Here is an 8,843-nt window from a genome sequence, read left to right as displayed (position 1 = left end):
AGTTCCAACTCCTCTAAATTGAGTATCTACTGCTTGAAGAGACCAATCTGGAGGCCAATATTTTGTTGAATATAGTTACATCAGCTCCAATATCTACCATTCCTTCAATTTATATATTATTTATAAATACCTTTAGTTTTGACCTCTGATCATCTATAGAAGTTTGCCAAAGTATTCATTTTGTGGCTCCTTCTTTTTTTTTGTTTGTTTGGTTTTTTTTGTTTGTTTGTTTCAGTTATAGAAGTTGCTCTGGCTCTTTGCCCCATCTACTTCGAGGATGAAGACCATTCTCAGCAATCAGACTGTTGACAATCAGACTGTGGACATTCCCGAGAATGTCGAAATCACTCTGAAGGGGTGCACAGTCATTGTGAAGGGCCCCAGGGGGACCCTGCAGAGGGACTTCAATCACATCAACATGGAGCTGAGTCTTCTTGGGAAGAAAAAGAAAAGGCTCCGGGTTGACAAATGGTGGGGTAACAGAAAGGAACTGGCCACCGTCAGGACCATCTGCAGTCATGTTCAGAACATGATCAAGGGTGCCACACTGGGCTTCCAATACAAGATGCGGTCTGTGTACACTCACTTCCCCATTAATGTCATTATTCAGGAGAATGGCTCTTTGGTTGAAATCCGAAATTTCTTGAGTGAAAAATCCATCCGTAGGGTTCGGATGAGGACAGGTGTTGCTTGTTCTGTCTCTCAAGCCCAGAAGGATGAGTTAATTCTTGAAGGAAATGACATTGAACTTGTTTCAAATTCAGCTGCCCTGATTCAGCAAGCCACAACAGTTAAAAACAAGTACATCAGGAAGTTTCTGGACGGCATCTATGTGTCTGAGAAGGGAACCGTGCAGCAGGCTGACAAGTGAGGAGGCCTCGGTTTCCTGGCTCCAGAAATGAGATCCTGATCACAAGAACAATTTGGACTCTTTTGGGAGAATAAAAGACTTATATATTGAAAAAGAAAAAAAAAAGAAAAAGAAGTTGCTCTGACCTTGAAATCTGGGTTTTTAATGTCTCTTTTTTAGAGTGTTGGGGATTGGAGTTGTGCAAATAATGGGGACAGGACCACCAAAGTAGGAAGTAAACGAGAAGCTACTTTACTCACCTCAGGAAGAAGCTCTTCTAGCTGGCTAGGGATGCAGCCGGCCTCAGCAGCTGAAACTGTGGCCTTCTACAAGCAGATGTTCAGGGGATAATTAGGAAGGAATTCATAAATTGAGGGTTTGTCCTTGAGTAATGGCTCAAACTCTGAGTGTCCCAGAAGCTCCTGTAATCTTATTTAGCCAAGGTGTGTTGCTGTGCGGATTTGGTAGATCAGAGACTTGGCCAGATCAGTTGTACCTCCATCCATCTTTTAATCTGTGTATTTGGTGAAGAGGCAAAGTCCTTATTATCTTGGGGAGACTATTCTGGCATCTCAGGCAGTGTAGGTCCTGGCATTGTTATCAGTAAGTTGGTAACAGCTAGGGATCCTCCTTGGCCACTTGGTCTGCTTTTTGTTTTTTTTATTGCCCTGGGCTTCATAGGAATTCTCCTTTTGGTGCCCTGGGCAGTGGATGGACTTCTCTGAGGTCCTGTGCTGGACAATAGTCATTAGTTCTTGGCTTCTTAACGGGCAGCAGGGGAATATTCCAAGGTAACTGACCTGGGACCAGGATCCCATGTCCCCTCACTGGGTTAAGTGTTTTATGATGCCCTTTTTGGCCTCTGGTGTCAGTGGATGATGTTTGACCTAATTGGATAAGGCTGTGGCCCTAAGGGAGACCAAAACTGGAGGCTGTTAGGTGGCCAGTTCAGATGGCTTAATCTCTACCCATTCACTTGGAATAGTTTTAGTTCTGTCAACAGGGGAAATTACCCTGTGGCTGTTTTAGAGAACAAAAAGCCTATATTTTCCCTCTAAGTCTAGGCTCAGGTCACAGACTTTGGGCCTTGGGAGATTGGCATCCCCTTCCCGGTGAAGTGGGTCTGAGCTTTCATTTTGCTCAACAAGTCTCTCCCCAAAAGGGGGTAAGGGCAATCCAGGATTACCACGAAGGAATGAGACTCTTCCTTGGTCCCTAAGTCTATACAGTCTGTTTGGAGGTCCAAGGACACAAGGCTATTTTGGTGGTCCCTTGGACCCAGGTTTCTTTTCCTGATAGAGGCCCTGAAATGGTGGGCCTTGGTATCCACCAAGAAATCAACTGACTATTCCTCCACTTGTTGGGTTACCCAAGTAGGGGCTCTGAGCCCCGTTCCCTTCAGTTATCCAAATTTGCTAGTTCAAGGACCCTTCAACAGTTCTTAGATTCTCTTTGTTCTCAGGACATTCCCCTTTCCAGTGGCCTATTTCTCTATGGTATGCACATTGATCCTTTTTGAGGCAGGAAGGGGTGTGCTCTGAGTATTCATTATTTCCCCGTTCATTAGCCAGTCAGGTTAGTTGGCAGTTTCTGGACTCAGGACCACTATGTCTTTCTGTGGCTAGCAGCACCTTGGTTAAACCCTGGGTTTGCTTATCTTTAGGTGTTTCTCTGTTATTATAAATGTTTGTGGCTATAGCCACTAACTTATATAGGTTTTTAATCTTCAAATCAGTCGAACTGTGGAGAATTTTTATTGTTGTTTTTTTTGTGTGTGTGTCTGGGGCTGTCTGGTTGATGGAAGCCATGTTGACTGCCATCTGATTCTCGGGTGCTTTGGGGTCCAATAGAGTGTAGGTACAGTGGTTGCTCAAGAGTTAGGGTTAGCCTGGTGACTCAGTCTGTTCCTGCAATGCCTGACTTAGACAGATTTGGGGGCCATCTAGTGGCCACTCGAGATACCATCCCCCCCCCAAATAATAATTGGGCTCAATAGATCTTTATCATCTTGTGGGAAAACTGCTCATTAAAGACAAAGTCTACCATTGACCAGATAACCTCCTGAGGCTAATGGAAGACCCCCTTTGTCAGCAGAGTTTCGCCTTCTCTGACCTTGTCTGGGGAGTTCTAAGCCCCCACACCTGAGGAGTGTCATGTAGTTTCAATTAACAGGGTCGATTGCCTTCCCTGGACAAAACCTGCCCAGACAGCACCTGAGATCCCTGAAATGCTTTCCCATGCTAATGAGGCAGTCCAGGTTCTCTAAGGCCCCAGCCAATGTCACTTGCCCATCCTGGATGTCCCTACCTTCAGTCCCCCAAAACTTTAGAAGCCTTTAATCATCCTAAGCAAAGTTGATCTCCCTCCTGACAAGCAGTCCTGGTGTGGTCATTCACTGTTTGTATTCACAGGGCTTCTGACCGTCTTCTTCAACATCTCTGCTCACATGATCCACAAGAGCTGGGAGCCTCACAGCTTCACCCTACCCTCATCCACATTGTAGTCCCATCCTTTTCTGGGCCAGGAGAAGGGGAAGATTTCATAGATGAGTGTTCATTATCCATAGGGTGATCGTCTTACCCCAGGGACCGGTTTCCATCATCCCCACCAGATCCTGTCCCTCTCCTCAGTACTGAAAAGATCCTGAAGGAGCTGTTGACAGTCATCCCAAGTGGGTTGGTGAGAGAAGAAAACAGCAAGAAGAGCAACAAGAGCTTGAGGGATTGTATTAGTTAGGGTTTTACTGCTGTGAACAGACACCACGACCAAGGCAACACTTATAAGGACAACATATAACTGGGGCTGGCTCACAGAAGTTCAGAAGTTCAGTCCATTATCATCATGGCAGGAGCATGGCAGCATCCAGGCAGACATGGTGCAATGCTACATCCACTCCAGTAGTGACATGCATTACAGGCCTGAAAGCCTGGAAGCAGTCCTGAGGCAGGGAGTTTCAAGGAAACTTTGCCTCCTGGAACTTTGGCATTCCCATAGCCTGCATACTCAAAACCTGTCCCCATGTTAGTCTGGTGTTTGGATCCATGTGCTCTCTTTCAGTATTGTTTTATTATAAGTGCCTTTAAGGATTGATTTTGACCTATAGCTAAGCCTCCACCAGTGTTCCAATGGTTCCTAGGAAATCCTTGAAGCTGACCCTGAGCTTGGAATTCAGAAGAAAGTTACCTACTCAGTAACATTCAAATTTGCTTCTAGTAGAGACAGTGAAACTAATTAGGCATTACAAAGGACAGAGCTAGAAAAGCTCAGGGCTAGTCTGCATAGTAATTACTTAGGACAATAGTGAGTCACACCCAAACACAGGAATACACAATGGCCTAGGAAATAGGTGGGTTGTAGTATGAAAGTGTTAGTAGAAGGGAATTCCCCTGGTGCAGGTTTTTTCACTAGGCCCAGAGGAATAGCATAATCAGGTATTTACTAAAGAACTCCTGGTAGGTTTAGCAATAGACTAGCATTGCATCAGAACATTCACCTAGCTCCTGTGTTTAGCTGATCTTTTAAATTAAGGGTTGTTCCTATTCTCAGTGGTAAACACGGCCTGGCTCCCGACATCTTTTTATGTATGTATTCCTTTTTTGTTTTGTGTCAATGTAACTTGGCGGATGTGTTCGCCTGGTTTTCTTGTTTTTCTTCTGTATTAAAAGTCTGGTGTTCGTTTGGACAAAATACATTCAGATTCAGCACTCCCCCTTGAGTCTGCATCTGTCTGTCAATTCTCGCAGACCCTTGTTCACCTACAACCAGAAACCTGTTCCCCACAGATAGGAGACTCAATAGAGGTTAGTCTGTGGCAGTGTAGGAGGAGCTGAGAGTTCTACATCTTCATCCAAAGTCAGACAGGAGAAGACTGGCTCTCAGGCTGCTGCTAGGAGGAGGATCTTAAAGCTCACACCCAAAAATAACACACTTCCAAGGCCACACCTCCTAATAGTGCCACTCCCTGAGCCAAGCATTTATAAACCATCACAGGTATGAGGCAGGCTTGGCCCAAAAGGAGAAGGGTGAGAAGGTGAGAGGAGGAGGAAGAAGAGGAAGAGGATGAAGAGAAAGAAGAGGAGGAGTTACTCTGTGATGGAGTGGAGGGCTGGGGAGGAGAGGTAGGAGTGGAGGGAGAGGTGGAGGATTCAGGTGAATTAATGGGAGTTGGAAGTCTTACCCATCTTTGAGATCAGGGGTTGTAGGGAGTGAGGTGGTCTTCCAATTCAGGATCTGCAATGGGGGTAAACACAGGAGGGGTGGTAAATCAGCTAGATTCCCTTCCTGATTCTTTTGACTGAATGAGAATTGTAGTCTCATTTCCTGAAGGGGGGGATAAGAGATTTTTAACAAGGAAGCAGGTGTCAGTTAGTTAATGCCAAGCCACAGATGTAGGGGACCTGATCTGGGTGACCAGGATGGTTGAAAACAGCATCTTTAATCTTGATGAGTCTAAGTTCAAAGGACCACTCAGGAGGCCAGCTGAACCAGAAGGTTGGCCTTTTCAGTGAACAAAAAGTTTTGAGCTGTCCTGACTCAACATGGGTGGCTGAGGCAGCATCTTTAAAGTCCCAGAAATGAGAAGAACAGGTTCCAGATGGGTCTGAGGGTATGAAGAAGCTTGACACATCTTTAGAACTAGCTCAGTAGTTATGACAACAAAGAGACTGACAGTGGATGCAACAAGAACACACACACAAACAAACACACACACACAAACTCCGCCACAAATGAGAATCAGTGGCCCCAGAAGGGAGAGCACTGAGCATCAGTTAACTAGGAGTTGGTGGGCATGCACCAATCCCAAAGGGTTTCAAAGGAGCAACCTGACAGCCACAGGAAGGGATGAAGCATCCCTCGGACCCTTCTGGCTCTGAGATCAACAGTGCATCCACCTATTTATTCTCCATTGGGCCCTAGTTTGTCAGGACACCATAAAATGAAACCAAAGAGAAACTTATTGATTAGTCAGGACCAAAAAAAAAAAAAAAAGTTGCCAGAGACTTGGGGTTTCTCATCTTCAAATTGCGTGTTTCTAGGCTAATGCCAATGACCAAAATGTTGGAGTCACAGGGTGCACAAATAATGAGGACAGGACTACCGGAGTCAGAAATAAACTAAAAGCACCTTTATTCACAGAGGGAAACACTTCTAGCCAGGTAGGGTCCTGGCCAGACTCGGGAGCTGATCATAGCTCCAAGGGGAAGAAGCTTGCTCCTTTTAAAGCATAAAACCCTAAGCAGATGTTCAGGGGATGGTAAAGAAGTCGGCTAATTGGGGTTCAGTCCTTGAGTAATGTCTGTCCCAGCAGGCCAGGTGTTTTTGCTGTAACTGAAAAGAATGTTGGCATGCAGTAAAAGGGGGGTGGTGGACCAGTGTTTGGAGTTACTCTGTCCTCCGGGCTCTTCAGCAACGACGGCCTTGTTCTGAGGCCAAAATCTGAGGCTTCTAAGTGAGTAGCAGATAGGACATTTTCGGTTTACATCCTCCTGTCTCCTTTCTGGAAAGCCAAGCTGATTTGTTGGCTGAAATGGCCCTCCAGAATCAACGTGGCTTGAATCTATTGTTTTTAAGATAAGGAGGGCTCTGGACAGCCCTGGGGGAGGAATGTTTTTATACTCAGGGGTTGTTAGGGACTCTCTCTCCAAAGTTGAAGAGAATCTCTTACAGAGGAAATGGAATAGGGTGACTGATCAAAACTGGTGTATGTTTCTTTTCAACTGGTTCCCATGGCTGCCCACTCTCGTCATTGGCCTGATGGAGTCTGTAGTTCTGTTTCTCCTGGTTACACTTTGAGCCCCTTGCATGATCAACTCCATGTTTGTTCAAGACAGAATCAATGCTATCAAACTTCCAGTTTTGAGGGCATAATACAAGGAATGGACAGGAGGTGTAACATCAAAGAAACATAAAGACGGGAGAATGTAAGCACACAGTTCTGAGTCCAGCTATCTCAGGGTCTGCTTCTTCCCAGGGTCAAACTAAGCTCCCATTCCCAGGCCCAGGAATCAATTCTTATCCTGTTTTTCTTTGTTCATCTGTTAACCAGTAAATTATAAAAGAGCATAAAGAAAGAAGTTGCCTGTTATCTAAAGTCAGGCACCCACGTCCTACGTGTATGTGACTAGTTGCCTGTCCCGACCTAACTGACTATGGGCCGATTGCCCATTCCTTTGTTCTCTTATCTTTTTGAGTTTTGGACCACATGTCCAGGATGAGGCCCGACTCCCAAAGCTCTTAGTCAAGGACCTTGAAGCCAGGCGGCCCAGATAAGGCCTAATCACCAGTGTTTACTCCCCTCCTATGACTTGCCAGCCCAGAGTCCGGGCAAAACCACAATGAAAACTCCCTTGCTCAACCCCCATATCAAAAATATGATATAGACAATACTATAGCCTACCTGCCCCCCTCAGATCCCGAGCTAGCCTCCTCCCCGAGCACTCAGAGAATAAAGCTTCTACTTTTAAGTTCTTGTCTTTGAAGTGAGTTTTCTCAGCTTTTCCCCAAACCCAACAACAACAGAAATTGGGTGTGCGTCTAATTCTTAAACTCCTGTCATGGTGAGAAGGGAGACAAACAGGTGGCTGGAAGCACTGGGGCCAGCTAGCCTGGGCTGTACTGGGGCCAGCTAGCCTGGGCTACACAGTGCAGCACAGAACTGAGAGGCCCCAGTGCTTTAACAAGATGGAAGGTGAGCACCCATTCTGAAAAGCTGTCTTCTGCCTTCCACATGTGTGCCATAGTGTGTGACACACACACACACACACACACACACACACACACACACACACACACACGAAGTCTTAAAAGAAGATCGGCTGAGTCTGGGGCTGCACGTTGGTAGAGTTCTTGTCTGGCATGCACAATGCCTTGGCTTCCATCCCCAGCATTCTGTAAACCAGACTCAGTAGCCCATGCTGATTCGCCCAGCACGTGGGAGGCAAAGGGCTTTACTTTGCAGTCTAAGCTGATCTCGAACTTGCGATGATCCTTCTGCCTGGGCCTGTGGCATGCAGGGACTGTAGGTATAAGCCACCATGCCTTGCTCCCTGCTGTCATTACACTGATGACACTGAAAGCAGGCCTTTGGTGCTTAGATGGCTTAGCAAGAGGATGTGGTGTCCAGAGAACAGGCCAAGGGCCACTCAGCTCTGCAGGTAGGGCTGGGATTGGGTCTGGAACACTATTTGGGGCTGGTTTGCACCTTACCTGACCTGGTCCCATCCAGAGTAGACACCAAGAACTTGTGGGGCTCATTTTGGAACGGAGAGTGTGTGTATCTGGCTGCTTGCTACATAGGATGTAGTTGAGTGTAGCCTCCAGGCTGGGTTGGTACCCCCTCCCCACGATACACCCACCCCCAATGCTGTATGTGCTATGGCTTTCCTCTCAGGGATCACTTTGGATCCAGAATCTGTCCCCGACCTCTGCCAGGGTCAGATGAGACATGTGAGGCCCCTTTCTCTACCCATAGACTATCAGGAGAGCCCAGGCAGTCCCCACCCTTTTGTAGGAAACATTGTCAATGACCCCATTATTCAAATGTGGTTAGCCTAGCCCAGCCTGCCTACTGGAATAGAGTGTCTGTGTGTATGTTCACACATTCACGTGTGTGAGAGTGTGTGTGTGTGTGTGTGTGTGTGTGTTGTGATGGAGGGTGAACCAGATTGTGCCTACAGTCTTCTGGCTGCCCAGAGCTGGATTGGATAAGGGGAACAGCTGGATTGCTGATCAGTGAGCTACTGGACCCCTACTTCTTCATTGTTCTTAGAGTCTCCCTTAATGTTAAGCGCCCCCTAGTGAAGTGACCTAGAAATCAGGCTTTAGTCCTGAGGCTTGTGACCTTGACCTCTGACACACACCCACCACCATCCCCCAGATTAAAGCCTGTTGTATGGGGTTTGGTGAACCCAAGGGTCTTCCGATTCTGTCCTCTTTCCCCAGAGGCCTGTGTCCCTTCCATTTGCTGATCTGGTCTCAGTAGAGCACAAAGCCA

The 8,843-nt window shown here is 46.6% G+C and overlaps 1 pseudogene; it reads left to right on the top strand.

Moving 5' to 3' along the window:
- Gm14231 (predicted gene 14231) lies at positions 242-965 on the top strand (annotated as a pseudogene).

This window comes from Mus musculus, chromosome 2 (assembly GCF_000001635.26).
Source record: "Mus musculus strain C57BL/6J chromosome 2, GRCm38.p6 C57BL/6J".
Classification (NCBI taxonomy): Eukaryota; Metazoa; Chordata; class Mammalia; order Rodentia; family Muridae; genus Mus; species Mus musculus.
This window is presented reverse-complemented; position numbering and strand designations above follow the sequence as displayed.